Source organism: Cherax quadricarinatus, chromosome 34 (assembly GCF_038502225.1).
Source record: "Cherax quadricarinatus isolate ZL_2023a chromosome 34, ASM3850222v1, whole genome shotgun sequence".
NCBI lineage: Eukaryota > Metazoa > Arthropoda > Malacostraca > Decapoda > Parastacidae > Cherax > Cherax quadricarinatus.
This window is the reverse complement of record NC_091325.1, coordinates 12,868,447-12,887,489: the sequence shown is the minus strand read 5'-3', so window position 1 is coordinate 12,887,489 and position 19,043 is coordinate 12,868,447.

Genomic DNA, 19,043 nt, shown 5'->3' with positions numbered 1-19,043 from the left:
ATCTATGCAGATAAATGTCATCTACTGAAATTAAGAGAAAGTTTCAGAAAGTCATAAATTTATGGGATACGACATAAGTGACTTTGCGCAGAATAATTGTTCTTTTATATGACTTTTGATCTGTCATTATTTTATTACACTGGCTGGAATAGTGAGTTGACTAGCATGTAGGTCAGTTCATTGGGTGCAATAGTGAGTTGAGCTTGTGATTTACGATGCTTGGTGCAGTAGTTAGTTGATTAGCTTGTGATTTAATGCACTGAGTTCAGAAGAGAGTTAACTAGCTTGTGTGATCAATAATAATAATAATAATAATAATAATAATAACTAATAATAATAACTAATAATGATAATAATTTATAATAATAATAATAATGATAATAATAATAATAATAATAATAATAATAATAATAATAATAATAATAATAATAATAATAATAATAATAATAATATCAAACAGACGGATGTAGATATTATTAACAAAAGATTGTCACAGGATAATCTTACAAATGAAATCGTCATAGATTCAAATACCACCCTGAATCCTGTTAAGATGAAGGGCGGGAAACATTAAAAAGTACGTTCTTTGCATGATAAGAGAAAAAGAGGATACATTATTGCTGCTGTATGTATAAAGATGCAAAATAAATAATAAATGTAATTTCACACCTCGTTAACGAAGTTATCTGTTTACAATAATGTTTTATCACTGATTTCATCATTGCTTAGTTAATCTTAAGTTAATTTTAAGCCAGCCCGTAATGCTATGCATACAAGTGGCTTTGGCATGCTGCTCTTACCTGTATTTTTTGTACCTCTGTATGTATGCTTAAATTACTAAATAAATAAATAAATAAATAAATAAAGGAGAACAAAAGATCATAATAATAAAATGAAAAAGAAGGAAATTTATTTCTATGATACTAAAAAATAATTTCTTTCGCGGATTTGTAACATAATGGAAAGAGATAAATGAGAAGGTAGTAACTGCTACATACACTGAAAATTATGTGAAATATTGTTTGTTCACGATTAGTTTATTATTTAACTACTCCATCATCAAGCGCTAATTAAAATTAGAAACGATCACAGATAAAACCCAGATCATAACACATGCTTAAGCATTACATAAAATACAAGTGAAAAAAAACTAAAAACTAAAAAAAAAAAAATAACTACTGAACTTTCATTCTTACTTGAATCGACAGGACAAGACATCAAACTAGTCCACGTTGTTGTGTGCTTTGTTGCTTCACAGTTTTGGCGTATTGCGTTAAATGGTTTATCTAAGGTCTTATTTGTCCTGTTAGATCTTGTCATGTGATCAAACATGCTGATTCACAGTTGACGCTTATATTTACCACATTACATAGTATTACTGTTATGACAGTTATGTATGTAAAATACGGAGGACTATAGTTCAACATATATATTATTTTTAAAGTTAAAGAAATGTTGTAAAGCGCATCAAGTATAATTATAAATTTGACTCTCACCTGAGGATAAAATTATTTTTTTTAAATTTTGACGTAATATAAAATTAATAGAATTAAGAGAACTGCTCTGTTGACAGTAGTAGTTAATAGTGTTTGAGGGTATGATACCTTTCATAGATAATTACCTATGTAGGAATATATGAAATATTTGATAAGAATAATTAGAAAAAGGCTCTGCCGTATAAATTCATATTGGGAATGGAGTCTGAAATACTTTGAACATAGAAGTAAAACTAGTAGTTAGTGGGGATATCAAATTTAGTTTATACCGGATAGAAATAAACGAAGAGAATTTTGAAGCTAAGCCGGAGAATGTTGGTTTACGATGCTCTGAACTGAACTTATAAAACCATGAGCACGAAGTCTCGCGAGAATGTTAAGAATTGTTAGTGTCCTCTTTGTCTCCAGTTCTGATATTAATTCAATAAATGAGAGTTTTATATTTAATTGATGCAAAAATAATAGTTCATGATCAGGAAATTTAAATAGTTGAAAGGTACAAAGGTACACACACACACACACACACACACACACACACACACACACACACACACACACACACAATCAACACATCATCAGGAGCTTCCAAAATTGCAAAAAGAGGAGGATGTCCGAGCAAGTACGTTCCCAGAGGATCGTCTTCACTGGAAGACGGTCCTCTGGGAACGTACTTGCTTGGACATCCTCCTCATTTCTGCAATTTTGAAAGCTCCTGGTGATGTGTTGATTGCAACAATAAAGGCCTAGAGCTATCATTCTACTCCCCCTGCGGTTGTTTTGCATCTTGTATCGCTTGGTTTGCAATATATATATATATTTATATATATATATATATATATATATATATATATATATATATATATATATATATATATATATATATATATATATATATATATATATATATATATATATATATATATTATTGTGCCCACGAACGAGTGGTATTGTTCAATAGCAACACTGCAACTAGCCAAGGACTCGAACCCATGCTGCTTAAGGATTGAATGGTCCAGTGGATTAAGGCGTCATAAGTTTTCTGCTACCATGAGACAGGCCAAAGCAGCATGGGTTCGAGTCCTTGGCTAGTCGCAGTGTTGTTATTGATCAGTACCGCTTGTTCGTGGGCACAATAATATAAAATACTGCTCGTTGTACCAGTACACCAAACAGGGACTAGAATGAAATTAGCCTAGAGTCATCCACACCATCATAGGTCCTTGGATAGCGAGTACAACATCCAGTTCCGCTGGATGCGCTACTCTTAAGGATTGTATGGTACAGTAGATTAAGGCGTCATGACTTTTCGCCCACCATGAGGCAGGACAAAGCAGCATGGGTTCGAGTCCTTGGCTAGTAGCAGTGTTGTTATTGATACACACACACACACACACACACATATATATATATATATATATATATATATATATATATATATATATATATATATATATATATATATATATATATATATATATATATATATATATATATATAACAGCAGTAAAATAGAGTAATATTCAAAGCTCTTTCGTGATTTTTTTCTCATTATTAAGGAACAGAAGATTTATAAAGCAGAGGTATTACCTTATATATGATTCTACTCGCTGAAAGTAGAAATTTCTTTCCAAAGTAGTGTAATTTTAATCAGATCACATTTCAGTTTTAATGCTATATTTATGTTATTGCAGTCTTATTCAAAACTTTTCCCAGTTTTACTAAAGTATTGCATTTTGTACACAGAGTCTTATAAACAACCATCAACATTTTGGAGGATTTCTAAATCAAACAGTTTATATTGTATCAAGATTTTTAACTACATCTTTTATTTTGAAGTTCTTAAGCATTTCTGCTTAAGGAAGGAAGACTTATCGTTATATTGCATAACCAACATATTCGTGGTTGAATGTGCTCTTTTTCCTTTTCAGGGTTTTATAATACCTGGCAATTTTGAAAGATTTATCAGTGAAACACTTTGGAAATTTTAGATCATATGCTTTTTCATAAATCTTCATTATTTCCTCATCTATGAACGCATAGCTATCAAGATCATAAAGGGGAATAAAGGGCGTTTAACTCTATTATTCATCAAGTCAAGACAGAGTTAAACTTTCTTTGTTATCCTCCATGTTTCAGAGAGCTTAGCACATTTCCAGCCCAGAGATCATAGACAAGAACATAATGATCATTTTTGAAATAGTATATGATCTAAAATATACAAAAATATTCGTTGACAGACCTTTTAAAATTGCCGAAAATTCATTTTATAATTCTGAAAGAAACACAAAGAACCAAATTCAGCCAAGAATATGTTGGTTCTTCAATATCAGGAAAACTTCCGTCATAAATTTTCACCGCTTTAGAATTTAAAAATTCAAGATGTATTTAAAAATCTTGATACAATAATCTGTTTCATTAAAAGTTCTCTAAAAAACGCTGATAGCTGTCTTAGACAGCCATGACTCAGGGTGTGTGCAAATGCAATAAATTTTATTTCGGAAAACTGGAAAAAATCTTGAATTAGGATAAACCAACATAAATATAACAATAAATCTGCGACAAGAGTTTAATGCTCTGTTTGTTCGTGTGAAATATGTTGGCTACCCTACTTATTTTCAAAAACGCCAGGAAGATTGTATCAAAGGAATCCACAATTGAGCGAAATATGATAGAATCGAGCTTCATAAAAAAAAAAAAAAAACGAGTGTTAACTGCAATATGAGTATAAGTTTAGGGCTGTATAAATTAGAGTAATTTATAATGAACAGAATTTGTGAAAGCTGTGTTGACAAAATTTCCCTTTGCTTGAGAGGACTTAAACATGTGACCCAACTAGAACTCCGCAACACTGGAATGGAGCTCTCACGCTCAGTGAGTAGCGTCATATGCGAGATCATATGTGAGATTATTTCTCACCAGCTTGTTGTCTTACTGTTCTTGCGGTTCCTTGGTAATGTGAGAAAACACGAAAGTGCTTGGAATGTTATCATTTTTTCACTGTGGGTATATTAGAAATTAAGATATTATTTGTCTGTGATCCTAATGCATATATATATATATATATATATATATATATATATATATATATATATATATATATATATATATATATATATATATATATATATATATATATATATATATATATATATATATATATATATATACATATATATATATATATATATATATATATATATATATATATATATATATATATATATATATATATATATATATATATATATATATATATATATATAATGCATATATATATATATATATATATATATATATATATATATATATATATATATATATATATATATATATATATATATATATATATATATATATATATATGTCGTGCCGAATAGGCAGAACTTGCGATCTTGGCTTAAATAGCAAAGCTCATCGTGCCATATAGGACAAGTGAAAATTTGTGTATGCAATAATTTCGCCAAAATCATTCTGAACCTAACGAAAAAAATATATTTCACAGTGTTTTTTTAGTATTAAATTACTGTAAACAAATCTAAAATATATTTAGTTGGGTTAGGATAAAATAAATTGTTCTTGTTATAATAAGGTTAGGTAAGTTTTTTAAGATTCTTTTGGTGCAAAATTAAAAAAATTTACACTAACATTAATGAAAAAAATATATCTTTAAACGTGTCAGAGAAAATTTCAGAAAGGACTTAATTTTAAATGAGTTCTTGCTAATTGACCAATTTTACATATTCGGCACGACATATATATATACATATATATATATATATATATATATATATATATATATATATATATATATATATATATATATATATATATATATATATATATATATATATATATATGCATTAGGATCACAGACAAATAATAATAAATTCTTAATCACTAGGTAAACATAACGAGACACTTTGATAACGAATGTGAAAGAGCAACTTTTATACAGACTAACAAGTGAATAACATTTTCATTAATTTAAGAATTGAGAAACAAAGTTATTATCCCATCCAACCATTAAACATCACTTTCTGTAACTATTTGCATTTTTTATGGTAACTTCTTCTACCAAACAGTTGCACATGCAGGTATATTATCATGGTCGCATCCACTACCATGCACCAGCACATGCAGCTACGTTCCACCATGATGTATGCTAACAACCATTTTCCAACCATATCCCCCCTTAACCTGTCCCCTGGATGACTACCCTCTTACTCCCCCCTCCTCTCAATCACCAATTAGAGACCTGTAGCATAACGAACAGCCTCCCTACACTGGCTTGTTCTGTCTCTCTCTTTCTCTTTCTCGCTTTCTCTCTTTCTCTCTTTCTCTCTCTTTCTCTATCTCTCTTTCTCTCTTTCTCTCTCCTTCTCTCATACACGCAGAACAAAACCTTTAGCTATCAAATTTCCATTCTAGTTCCCGGGTTCATTTCTTTTTGCTTTCATCAAATATTGTTTCCTATTTTATCTAACATCCACCCCCTTTTGTTTTATATTTCTCTATATTATTTTTCTTATTTTACGTTTAATGGAAAAGGGGGGGAGAGACGAACTCTGAATTGTTGCTTTCATGTTTTTCAAAGTGTGATGGATACTGGGGGAAGTGCGCGCGTGTTTTTCAAAGCAAAATGGGTGCCTGTTTTGCTTATATTGAAATATCCACCAGTTCTGGCTATTGATCCCCCTTCCCTTACTCCTTCCCTCCCTCCTACTGCCATCACCATAACCAAATGGCTGAGGAGGATTGTTGATGCGAAGGTAGGTAGGGAGGTGGGTGAAGGGGCAGGTGGGTGGAAAGGCATTTGATGGGAGGGGTAGGTGGGTTGAGAGACAGGTGGTCGGTGATGCTGGTGTGTAAGGGGATGGTGGAGGTGGGGCATAAGTGGGGGAAATTCTGGGGGGTGTCGTGCAGGTGATGGGAGAGACTGGTGGGGGGGATACAGAGGTGTCTGCTTATTTTAGCTTGGGATGATTGTGTAGGTGGTGGAGGCGAGATGCGTTGGAGGAGTGGGATTGTAGGGAAATGTGTTGGAGAACAGAGGTGGGTGAGAGATTTTCGTGGTGGTAGAGTTGGAGAAGCTGGGCATATGGGAAGGTGAAGGATGTGTATTTGAATGTGTGTGTATGTGTGTGTGTGTGTGTGTGTGTGTGTTTGTGTGTGTGTGTGTGTGTGTGTGTGTGTGTGTGTGTGTGTGTGTGTGTGTGTGTGTGTGTGTGTGTGTGTTAGTTACCATTTTGTCCCAGGCACATGTCGATTAGACACTAGGCCTGTTTGTGTGTGTGTTTGTGTATGTGTCGTGCCGAATTGTGTGTGTGTGTGTGTGTGTGTGTGTGTGTGTGTGTGTGTGTGTGTGTGTGTGTGTGTGTGTGTGTGTGTGTGTGTGTGTGTGTATGTGTGTGTGAGTGTGTGTGTGTGTGTTTGGTCATTAACATGATTGACTCCTAGCAAACAAAAAAATATAACTCTTGATTAACAATAGCTGCCAGCATAAACAAATATTGTTTTCACCATAACCACCAATGTTTCACCCACGATGCACTCAAAAAACCATTCCCGGGAGCTCTTGATATATCCGCCATTGATGGAAAGGAAGAGGAAGGTTCTCCCCTGAAAAGTTCAACTGGGGAAAAATGTTCAATACGTGATGGAACACGCCAGCAGCAGCAGCAGCGGCGGCCGCTGGGCCACCACTAGAAGGACCAGTAGTGATACTGCTGTCTATCGCAGCGACGGGGAACCCTCGCTCCTTCCTACGCAAGACTCAGGCATTCTTCTAGCAAGCTGCAGGGGAAGAAAAATTCGCGATCGTTTGGCATTGGATGATTCCCATTTAGAGGAACTTCTGGCATCAAGTGCGCTCTGGCGGCTCCCAAACCCTGGCCATCGTGAACACCGTAAATATCAACAAACATTAAGCTAGTTTAAAAAAGTGTTTATTTTTTTTAAAGTGATTATTGACATTGTAAGTGACGGAGTTGGAACAGCGGCAAGACGGGTGCTCCTGACGCAGGTCTTCCGCGCAGTGCCAGCAGGAGGAGCCAGTGGGGTATGTGGTGGGGAGGCGGCGCTCCTGACGACCAGGAGAGCCACCTGGCGGCCTGGGGCCAAAACGTGCATCATCCCTCCCCCCATCATGACTAGTGGACAGTGTCAGCTCTTGGTAATTATATTTACATTTCATGTAATTATTAATAAAATATTACCTCTCCCAATTAGGAAACGAATTTATAACATATGCTACGCAAGTTGCCACAAGGAACTTTCCGATGCCGTTAACGAGGCAACGAGCCGATAAGTGGGTGAAGAGACATAAAAAAAACACATAAGCCTTTATTATAACGTTTTGCTCCCTTTAAGTTCTTGACGATAGGATGTAAAAAAAAAAACCTTAAGCTGTTTAATGTCTTTTCATATACTTCAAATTTAGCCAAAATTAACATCGGAATGGTATTGAAATCTATCTTTATTTTGTATTCAGAATTTTTGTTTATTCTTTGCTTAGAAACGACAAATTACTTTTCATTGACAGTGTTAAAGCAGTATTATGCTTTTTATTTGCCACTTTACTGTGGACAGTATTTATCATTTGATTTTTGCTTTATCACGACCAGGTCATTCAGCAATTTTTAAATGCTGTATTTAATTCCAAAACACAATGAAATTTTTTATAATAGCGCGGAAGACATCCTCTTGTGTAATTGGCGGGGACACACCACCAATGAAACCTCTTATATACGCCCCTGTTGCATGGGTTCATGCAACAGCATCGTTGCCAATACCGGAATAATCTGTTTTACAACACAAAGAAACAATGAGGATTTTTAGATGTCAGCAGATAAATGGGGGCATAAGGAGACACAACAAAGAAGAGCCTTTTAATTATACTAGGTTTCACCTTCTAGGGGCTTTATAAAGCGCGTGTTTCTTTGCGAGCTTGCAAGATGATGTCACTTGATATGTTGCAGCTCATGATGCTTGATGAGGGGAAGACAGATGGCTGTGTCGGTTGATTAATATTTTTTCAAGTTGATCGTCTACAAAGAGCGTCATCAAACCTGCGTATAACCTGTTTATCTTCAGTCAAGGATACTTCAATCCCTAAAATAGAGAATAAAATAAACTCTCAGAGCATATACACTAAGAACCAAACACATCGGTGTTGATAACCTTCCGTTGAGGACAATTATTACGGAGAAGTTCCCGCCATTAGGAATGCCTTGATGCTCCTGAAGACCACTTGATCCAAGTTTTTCGCTCTACGCTCAGCTTCCTTTGATTAAACCTGATTACCTCCCATTCTCCCGGCGCTGAATGATCCCTATGGACTTAGCGCTTGCCATGAATATATTAAAATATTGTATATGCTGTTGCCTTTCTTATGCTTCTTGAAGAACGAATGAATGTTAAGTAAAAATAATGCTGAAAATAATACAAGCTCCTCGCTTTCAGGATGCTATAAATTTATTATTATTGATAAAAAAACAATTCTTTTTTCATTAAACCAGACGTTTTCCTTCGAGGCAGGTTGACCTGAAATAGAAGAAACCCTTTCACCATCGCTGTCACTATCTTGCCAGAGGCGTGCCTACGTTACAACTCAGATGCCCCTCCAAACGGCAACATCCCCACCAATCCCTCAGAGTGCAGGCACTGTGCTTTCCACCTCCAAGATTCAAATCCGGCTACCCGGGTTTCTTGAATTTCTTCAAGGAACATTGCTCTCGCGAGAACAGCATGTTGAAGTGCTCCTCGCATACGAAACCTCTACCACCTCCTAACCATTCTTAAGACAAGTCGTTTCTTTCCTTCCCTCCACTATACATTTACACACCCTTCAATTGATCCTATTTTGTTCTTTCGTCTCTAAACGAATTATTTCCCTCAATACCCTTCCTCAGCCCTCTGGATAATACCTATAATATTATATATAAAATATATATAAAAAAATACTTTTTTGAGATGATATATAATGATGCAAAGAAAAGTTTTATCAAATATAGCAATTACCAAATTAATATCAGTAAAATTTGGAAAAAATCTTAAATTATTTAGAGCAAAAAGGTAATACAATTTTTTTAAATTAACTATAAATTACAAAAAAAAAGGACTCAAAAAAGGGAACACATTTTTAGCAAAAACTGAGGACCACAAAATTTTTTCGCTTTTAAACATTATAGTAATACAATGAGCGTAATCAAAAAATATCTTAAAGAATAAATTGCATGAATATTAGGGGCTCATTTACAAAATTGCCCTTGATCATTGAGCTAAAATTCGAATCACAATAAGATTTATGGTATTATTTTCTTGGGCGTCATGTAATACTTTCTATAACGAAGTCTCCATATCCTCACAGGAAACCCAGGTAATATTTATGAAGAATTAAAGAAGGGAATATTGGCACATGAAAATAACACCCCTTCATACTGATCAGGATGCTGTCATACTGATCATGATGCTGTCATACTGATCATGATGCTGTCATACTGATCATGATGCTGTCATACTGATCATGATGCTGTCATACTGATCATGATGCTGTCATACTGATCATGATGCTGTCATACTGATCATGATGATGTCATACTGATCATGATGCTGTCATACTGATCAAGATGCTGTCATACTGATCAAGATGCTGTCATACTGATCAAGATGCTGTCATACTGATCAAGATGCTGTCATACTGATCAAGATGCTGTCATACTGATCAAGATGCTGTCATACTGATCATGATGCTGTCATACTGATCATGATGCTGTCATACTGATCATGATGCTGTCATACTGATTATGATGCTGTCATACTGATCAAGATGCTGTCATACTGATCATGATGCTGTCATACTGATCAAGATGCTGTCATACTGATCATGATGCTGTCATACTGATCAAGATGCTGTCATACTGATCATGATGCTGTCATACTGATCAAGATGCTGTCATACTGATCATGATGCTGTCATACTGATCAAGATGCTGTCATACTGATCAAGATGCTGTCATACTGATCAAGATGCTGTCATACTGATCATGATGCTGTTATACTGATTAAGATGCTGTCATATTGATCGAGATGTTGTCATACTGATCATGATGCTGTCATACTGATTAAGATGCTGTCATATTGATCAAGATGCTGTCATACTGATCATGATGCTGTCATACAGATTAAGATGCTATCATACTGATCAAAATGCTGTCATACTGATCATGATGCTGTCATACTGATTAAGATGCTGTCATATTGATCAAGATGCTGTCATACTGATCATGATGCTGTCATACTGATCAAGATGCTGTCATACTGATCAAAATGCTGTCATACTGATCAAGATGCGGTCATACTGATCATGATGCTGTCATACTGATTAAGATGCTGTCATACTGATCAAGATGCTGTCATACTGATCAAGATGCTGTCATACTGATCAAGATGCTGTCATACTGATCATGATGCTGTCATACTGATCAAGATGCTGTCATACTGATCATGATGCTGTAATACTGATTAAGATGCTGTCATATTGATCAAGATGCTCTCATACTGATCATGATGCTGTCATACTGATTAAGATGCTGTCATATTGATCAAGATGCGGTCATACTGATCATGATGCTGTCATACTGACTAAGATGCTGTCATACTGATCATGATGCTGTCATACTGATCATGATGCTGTCATACTGATCAAGATGCTGTCATACTGATTAAGATGCTATCATACTGATCAAGATGCTGTCATACTGATCAAGATGCTGTCATACTGATCAAGATGCTGTCATACTGATTAAGATGGTATCATACTGATCAAAATGCTGTCATACTGATCAAGATGCTGTCATACTGATCAAAATGCTGTCATACTGATCAAGATGCTGTCATACTGATCATGATGCTGTCATACTGATCAAGATGCTGTCATACTGATTAAGATGCTATCATACTGATCAAAATGCTGTCATACTGATCATGATGCTGTCATACTGATTAAGATGCTGTCATATTGATCAAGATGCTGTCATACTGATCATGATGCTGTCATACTGATCAAGATGCTGTCATACTGATCATGATGCTGTCTTACTGATCAAGATGCTGTCATACTGATCAAAATGCTGTCATACTGATCAAGATGCGGTCATACTGATCATGATGCTGTCATACTGATTAAGATGCTGTCATACTGATGAAGATGCTGTCATACTGATCAAGATGCTGTCATATTGATCAAGATGCTCTCATACTGATCATGATGCTGTCATACTGATTAAGATGCTGTCATATTGATCAAGATGCGGTCATACTGATCATGATGCTGTCATACTGACTAAGATGCTGTCATACTGATCATGATACTGTCATACTGATCATGATGCTGTCATACTGATCAAGATGCTGTCATACTGATCAAGATGCTGTCAAACTGATTAAGATGCTGTCATACTGATCAAGATGCTGTCATACTGATCAAGATGCTGTCATACTGATCAAGATGCTGTCATACTGATTAAGATGGTATCATACTGATCAAAATGCTGTCATACTGATCAAGATGCTGTCGTACTGATCAAAATGCTGTCATACTGATCAAGATGCTGTCATACTGATCATGATTCTGTCATACTGATCAAGATGCTGTCATACTGATTAAGATGCTATCATACTGACCAAAATGCTGTCAGCTGTCATACTGATCATGATGCTGTCATACTGATTAAGATGCTGTCATATTGATCAAGATGCTGTCATACTGATCATGATGCTGTCATACTGATCAAGATGCTGTCATACTGATCATGATGCTGTCATACTGATCAAGATGCTGTCATACTGATCAAAATGCTGTCATACTGATCAAGATGCGGTCATACTGATCATGATGCTGTCATACTGATTAAGATGCAGTCATACTGATGAAGATGCTGTCATACTGATCAAGATGCTGTCATACTGATCAAGATGCTGTCATACTGATCATGATGCTGTCATACTGATCAAGATGCTGTCATACTGATCATGATGCTGTCATACTGATTAAGATGCTGTCATATTGATCAAGATGCTCTCATACTGATCATGATGCTGTCATACTGATTAAGATGCTGTCATATTGATCAAGATGCGGTCATACTGATCATGATGCTGTCATACTGACTAAGATGCTGTCATACTGATCATGATGCTGTCATACTGATCATGATGATGTCATACTGATCAAAATGCTGTCATACTGATCAAGATGCTGTCATACTGATCAAGATGCTGTCATACTGATCAAGATGCTGTCATACTGATCATGATGCTGTCATACTGATCAAGATGCTGTCATACTGATCAGGATGCTGTCATACTGATCAAGATGCTGTCATACTGATCAAGATGCTGTCATACTGATCAAGATGCTGTCATACTGATCATGATGCTGTCATATTGATCAAGATGCTGTCATACTGATCAAGATGCTGTCATACTGATCAAGATGCTGTCATACTGATCAAGATGCTGTCATACTGATCAAGATGCTGTCATACTGATCAAGATGCTGTCATACTGATCAAGATGCTGTCATACTGATCATGATGCTGTCATATTGATCGAGATGTTGTCATACTGATCAAGATGCTGTCATACTGATCAAGATGCTGTCATAATGATCAAGATGCTGTCATAATGATCAAGATGCTGTCATACTGATCAAGACACTTTCATTCTGATCTTGAAGAAAAGTACAATTAAACCTATTATAATTGCAATTCCCACAAGATTTACATATATTGTTTCAGGTGTACTATAGAGTTCTACTGAGTCATGTGTGTGTGTGTGTGTGTGTGTACTCACCTAGTTGTACTCACCTAGTTGAGGTTGCAGGGGTCGAGTCCAAGTTCCTGGCCCCGCCTCTTCACTGGTCGCTACTACGTCACTCTCCCTGAACCGTGAGCTTTATCATACCTCTGCATAAAGCTATGTATGGATTCTGCCTCCACTACATCGCTTCCCAAACTATTCCACTTTCTGACTACTCTGTGGCTGAAGAAATACTTCCTAGCATCCCTGTGATTCATCTGTGTCTTCAACTTCCAACTGTGTTCCCTTGTTGCTGTGTCCCATCTCTGGAACATCCTGTCTTGGTCCACCTTGTCAATTCCTCTCAGTATTTTTATGTCGTTATCATGTCTCCCTATCTCTCCTGTCCTCCAGCGTCGTCAGGTTGATTTCCCTTAACCTCTCCTCGTAGGACATACCTCATAGCTCTGGGACTAGTCTTCTTGCAAACCTTTGCACTTTCTCTAGTTTCTTTACATGCTTGGCTAGGTGTGGGTTCCAAACTGGTGTCGCATACTCCAATATGGGCTTAACGTACACGGTGTACAGGGTCCTGAACGATTCCTTATTAAGATGTCGGAATGCTGTTCTAAGGTTTGCTAGGCGCCCATATGCTGCAGCAGTTATTTGGTTGATTTGCGCTTCAGGAGATGCGCCTGATGTTATACTCACCCCAAGATCTTTTTCCTTGAGCGAGGTTTGTAGTCTCCGGCCCCCTAGACTGTACTCCATCTGCGGTCTTCTTTGCCCTTCCCCAATTTTCATAACTTTGCACTTGGTGGGGTTAAACTCCAGGAGCCAATTGCTGGACCAGGTCTGCAGGCTGTCCAGATCCCTTTGTAGTTCTGCCTGGTCTTCGATCGAATAAATTCATCTCATCAACTTCACGTCATCTGCAAAAAGGGACACTTCGGAGTCTATTTCTTCCGTCATGTCGTTCACAAATACCAGAAACTGCACTTGTCCTAGGACTGACCCCTGTGGGACCCCGCTGGTCACATGTGTCCACTCTGACACCTTGCCAAGTACCATGACTCGCTGCTGTCTTCCTGACAAGTATTCCCTGATCCATTGTAGTGCCTTCCATGTTATCCCTGCTTGGTCCTCCAGTTTTTGCACTAATCTCTTGTGTGGAACTGTGTCAAACGCCTTCTTGCAGTCCAAGAAAATGCAATCCACCCACCCCTCTCTCTCTTGTCTTACTGCTGTGTGTGTGTGTGTGTGTGTGTGTGTGTGTGTGTGTGTGTGTGTGTGTGTGTGTGTGTGTGTGTGTACTTCCCTAGCTAAATTTTTTGTGGTTGAATCTAAGCTCTGCCTTCTACCTCATCTTCAGTCTACTTGCACCCTTGATCCTTAACCTTTTGGGTTGTGTCTCATATCTTTGGATCTTTCCTGGACCGAAACACGGTTATAAGATTCTAAGTTTATATGTATCTTAAAACACGCTTTAAGGGAGACTGAAACGCATCAAACACACACACACACACACACACACACACACACACACACACACACACACACACACACACACACACACACACACACACACACACACACACACAAACACACACACACACACCAAGAACGCCAACTCTGACATGTTTTACTTGATGCAAATACCAGTCTGTTGGTTACCGCCAGAGGATGCAATAATGGATAATTAATTTAGGGTGAGGATCATTTCCCCAGACAAGAGTGATCGACACCCTAAAGGTGCCAGGTCAGCCGCCTTTCCAGCATGACCTGACCTCCTCCTCCTCCTCGCTCCTCCTCCTCCTCTTCCCCATCCTTCTCCTTCTAGAGGAGAAACGCCCTGACACCTCGACCTGATATTTTTCTGTTCCGTTTGAGCCGATTGCATATCATGACTTGACCTCATGTTTTTCCTCCGTGTCAGCCGCCTTCCTCTTATGACTTGACATCCTCTCCCTTCTCCTCCTCTTCCTCCCTCCTATTCCTCTTCATCCATGACTTTCGACATCCCTGTCTGACCAGTTCTAATCATCCTCCTCTCTTCCTCCTTCTTTTAAGATACTCGTATCCTCACCTAGTCAAAATTTGAGAGAGGTCAATATTATGTATGTAGACTGGAACTTGAGCAGAGAGGACTGTACAATGACGGAAGAGGAAACAACAAGGAACTAAATTTCTTGCCTTTGGGGATTTAATGGCGACATACAAAACACTCCGATGTACTGAAAAGATAGACGTGAGTCAATTATTTGCCATGGAAACCACTTAAGCAAAAGATGGTACACACTTAACCAAGCAACAGAGACCTCTGGAAGAACTTATTGAATGTATGAATAAAAATGGTGCAGAATGCACAAGCCAACTACAAAGAAGAAACCGGCTTAAAAATTCGGGAAAGAGAGATTAGACAGTAAATAGATATGTATGCACAAACAACACTTTCCTACACTATTAAGAATGCTTTTAACTCAATATCGAACAGGCAAGGAAATAAAATGTATTGAAGGTCGTGAAAAGATTTATTATGATAACAGAGTTTTCTTCATCAAGGAAGATCAGTGCAACGGACAAGTGTAGTACTAGCAGCAGCAACACACAGAGCAAGAGGAATTCTTGAGCTTTCCCAGCGCTCGGGCTTAATGCCCAAATCTGGAGTGTGACTCCAAAAGGATCCTGTAGTGCTTGCTGCCTTTGCACCTCCTGACATCGTCTGCTGCTATGCAGTTGCCACACCCTTCGTGCCTAGTATGAGCCCTGTGGGGGCGGGGAATGGGGCTAGGCCTGGGGACAGTTAGTCTCAGAAGATGAGGAGGTACTTGTACCTCCTCTCACGGCAGACTGAGACACTCCCACGAAAGGGAGCCAGTGCTGGGTCACCTCTTGGAGAAGGCCCTGGCCGGGCGATTATACCAGCTAATCTACAACAGAACAGAACTCAGTAAGAAGCCTCAAAGATCCGTGTAACATGAAGGGTGAGTAAACTGAAGAATTTCAAGGGATGACGCTGGGTGTTAGTCACCCGCAACTGGATAAAAACAATCACTCTAATAATCACCCTGGGACTTACCTTATACCTCTTTCTATAAGCAGCGGCCATTGTTCAGCTTGTTTATTTTCCTTCTCTATCTCTGCAATTATTTATCATATAGTTAATGAAGGGTTTCCAGTGAGTCGTTGACAGCGATAAAACTACCTAACCAAACTAGTCAATTTCAAAAGACAAAATTCTAATATTATCACTTATCTAGGATGGAAATTAAAATTAGCAAGGCTAGAAAATTTTGGCTCCACTTTTGACTCTGCAAAGAAAATGGAGTCAGTGATTTGGCAGTTAGAACAAAGGTAAACACCCTCATTTGACAATAATTTCCCCAATTTATAAAAAAAAAGAATATCTAGAGTCATACAGGATTATTATTATTATTATTATTATTATTATTATTATTATTATTATTATTATTATTATTGTTGTTGTTGTTGTTGATATATGAGGATTTAATAAATGAAAACACGAGAATAAACATGCTGGAGCTATGTGCTTGATAGGATACCAAAATCAGGGAGTAATTAAAATCTGATTATTCAACAACCAAAAAACTCAAGATAATCCACCGCACAGTAAAACAGCAAGGAACTAACCTTGTCCAGTAACTCTAAGACTTGGGTGAGCTATGCAAGTTAACCAAGCAAAACTATGAACTTTGAAAATAATTATAATGTTCAGACTGAGAACAACCTCGTTCATATGAACACGAAGAACCACAAGCTTTTAAAAGAAACTCCCGACTGGTAAAACACGGTCATTATTTTACACTGAGAATAAACCAACATCAAACACACGAGGAAATACATCAAATCAACAACATTTCATAAATTTCAGATAATTTCAACATTAAAACTCGTGTAATGGAACGTAAGAGGTTTGAATAATACATGAAAGACAGGCACAGGCAGCTAGGACTAAAGTCTGGATTATCCATTAGACATTACTGACTCAGTGTGTCTAGCATGAAAACATTTTTAGTCCAGTAAAATGTCAAAAGAGTAAAAAAAATTATTAGAGAAAACTTCTAAAATCAATTTAATTATTTTCTGAAACTTATTTACTTAAACTTTTTATTATAAGCATACATCTGAAAATGATGAAATACATATTTACTTGAATAGATAGATGTACAATATGTTCTTAGAGAAAAATCGAATATGTTCCTGCAGTATTTTTGTTAGTAACTTGAGAACACCATATCCGATCGGCTTCAAGTTTTCAAATGTGTTATATTGAAACCAGTGAAATATTCATATATCTTCATGTGTAGGTAGCCCTCTGAACATGGTCTTAGGACAGAATCATTTCCGTAATAAATAAACAATTCTTTGCTCACATGTCGATATTCATAATATATAGACTATTACAAGTTTTTGCTTCCTTGCAGTAAGTTGAGAAAACGACTTCCGATCACTTTCAAAAATTCAACGCTTGTGTATCTACCGAGAATTAGGTTGAGATTGTTAACAACTCTGCTTGTGCCAATTTGACGCTATTATTTTAAATATGAAGTATTTTTTTTCCATAAAATAACTTGACCTGATGCATCTTAATTTAGTGTGAATAGGGGCAAATTTGCTTGTATAATAATAGTTAAAACTTTTCAGTTATTATATGTCTTGTGATAACTGGAAAAGCTTCTTATGTTTGGCGTCAGACTTTTATTGCAAGAGTACTTGCTTAACGCAAGTTCCGCTTTTCTGTTGGGCTACATAAATACTAATTTGCCAGTTTTATTAAGCTAACTGTGATATTGATTTCCCTTCAGTAACTAGAGAATGTCTGTTGTGATCGGCTTGAAACCTTTAATGCTGACATATTTTATGAGAGAGATACTCTTTAAGTTAAAAATGTGTAGATGCAAATCTGACAATATACTAACACAGTTAAAAAAAAAAAAACTTGAAATAGTTGCATTCTGTGTTATGACTAGAGGATTCGTCTTCTGGTAGGATTCAAACTTTTCAACGTTAGTATGCCTTAATTTGAAAGAAGATTTAAATTTTTATTGGACTTTGCAGTCTCTGACTTTATTTATAAACATTTGGAGTATTATACTTTGTTTTCTGGATCATTTAAAAATTCGAAAAAGAAGCTGAAAATTAAATCTACACTGTGTAAATTTTAATGCAGTTTCCCTAAGCATTTACGAAATATTAATTTTGATCTAAAACCTTCAGCTAATATATTAAGTCGAACTGAAAATGCTTATTATGTTTTAATAGTTCTGCGTCTTCGATGTGTCTCTTCATAGAAGAATAATTTGGATGAGTTTCATTAAGATCTGTCCACTGATTTTCTAGACAAAACAGGACAGCTCTCTGAAAAACCAGTTAATAAATATTTTGAACAATGTTTTTAGCCACTTAACTCTATGGGAATTACCCGCCAAGCATCGCCCAGTACTGTCTCATATTACAATTCTTTATTAGTGCTTTCCTGGGTTTATCGCTACTCTAGTTTTATAATATACGCATATATACATGCATACTCGAAAACATTCACATATATACATATGAACATGCATACAAATGTATGCATATATATAAGAACATTCATATGTAAATTAGCATATATAAGCACATAAATGTATATATGGATACATGAGTACACATACATATGCACACGAATTCATGAGCACAACATATACACGTAAAGGAATAGATATGCATACATACACATTTGAACAC